The sequence below is a fragment of the Etheostoma cragini genome, chromosome 18 (assembly GCF_013103735.1).
Source record: "Etheostoma cragini isolate CJK2018 chromosome 18, CSU_Ecrag_1.0, whole genome shotgun sequence".
Lineage (NCBI taxonomy): Eukaryota > Metazoa > Chordata > Actinopteri > Perciformes > Percidae > Etheostoma > Etheostoma cragini.
The window spans coordinates 102,995-104,572 of NC_048424.1; the positions used below are offsets into that span (position 1 = coordinate 102,995).

At 41.4% G+C, this 1,578-nt stretch overlaps 1 long non-coding RNA gene across 2 annotated transcripts in view; it reads left to right on the forward strand.

The window, feature by feature from the left end:
• Window positions 1-595, forward strand: part of LOC117961746 — a 2,181-nt gene extending 1,586 nt beyond the window's left edge. For both annotated transcript variants that reach the window (XR_004660477.1, XR_004660476.1), the window contains exon 3: window positions 223-595. This is a non-coding gene — a long non-coding RNA (uncharacterized LOC117961746). The remainder of the gene's footprint in view (window positions 1-222) is intronic.
• Window positions 596-1,578: the final 983 nt, after the last annotated feature.

Consider the following 1,578-nt stretch of genomic DNA (forward strand, 5'->3'; position numbering starts at 1 on the left):
GGGGGTGTATACTTATGCCCCTGTATTTTAACATAGGGGGTGTATACTTATGCCCCTGTATTTTAACATAGGGTGTGTGTACTTATGCCCCTGTATTTTAACATAGGGGGGGGGGGGTATACTTATACATATCTGCCAAAACATTTGAATTATTAAGTAGCATGTGTCCACAGAGAGAAACAAGTTGCTAACTTTGATTCTATTGTCTTTTCTGCTCGGCAGAGTGTTTTTCTCCATAGCAGAAAATTAAATATCTTCAGGAGGACTGCCGCTTACTTTTTCTTTTTCCTCCATCCATCCATCCATTCATCCATCCATGTGAAGGATGGAGAACAGTGGGAGTGTGGAAACAACAAGAGGAGATGAAAGTGAAAGCAGAATCAATGAAGAATGACGTGAGAAAGAAACCCATTTCCTGTGTGAAATCTAACCTGTGCAGATGGATGGGATTAGTTTTTGTCTGAGTGTCTTTTTCTGAGCTCATCGGTCCATTTGTCTCTGTTTTCTGTGTCTTTCTATAGTGGGTTTACCTCCAATCAGTGGATCATGAAATGGTTTGAGCTACGGCAAACCATATATGGTCCAGACTGAAATATCTCAAGTGGCTGAGTCCCTTAGCAGGATTCGTTAAATCAACTTGCTCTAGGCTCCTGCCGGCTCTGCTAGCCTCGGCTAGCTAGCCTGCTGGTTCAACTTTTTAAGCGTTGTCCCTGACCAATGTGTGTTGGGTGCAGATTTGAGTCGCGCATGCGTTACTTTGCAACAAGATGCTAACGAGAGACTTCTGTATCGTCTGATGTAGCCTCCGAGATGCTAACGAGAGACTTCTGCAACGTCAACACAGTATAAATGGACCTACTTAACCAAGTTGGTTCACTGTTAGCTTAGCTACAAGTTAGCATCAAACACAACAAAAGCTGTCAGTTGAATGGTGTTTGGAGCTAACGTTAGCATCAATCAACCATAGCTAGATAAAGACTTTTTTGAAATGATTTCCATCTTCTGTTATTGTTTGTAACGAGAAGTTTATTATTTCACAAATTTTAGTATGAGAGTTATGTCGTGAACGGTTGACATCTGAGCATGAGACTCACATCAGGGAGCGACAACGTGAACACCAGAGGAAAAGGTGGAGAATAGAGCTCCAGCTGACTCGGCCCACCAGACTTTCAAGGTGTGGACATCGGAGTGAACAGGGTGGGGATTTTTTATTTTAATACTTGTGACTATCTTTTATGCAAGTGGTCCTAAAACTTTCAGATGCCTATTTGATATAATGCAATTTATTTATGCAAGCTCACTTTTAATGTGTATTCTATGCATCAATACCACTCAAAGTTTTTATCTACATACAGTAAAAGGTCATGTCTATTTCTGAATGTTTTTTATAGCAATGCTACAGTCTGGTTGGATGAATTAAAAACGCTGCCTTGGTCACACAATCCTGCCACTTGTGTGTGTTTTTTGTGCTTTTGCAGCTGCAGCCTCGTGCATCTCACACACGTCCAGTGAGACAGGGGGAAAGATCTAGGACCTTTAACCCTTGTGTTGTCCTCAAATCAAATTGGACCCATTTTG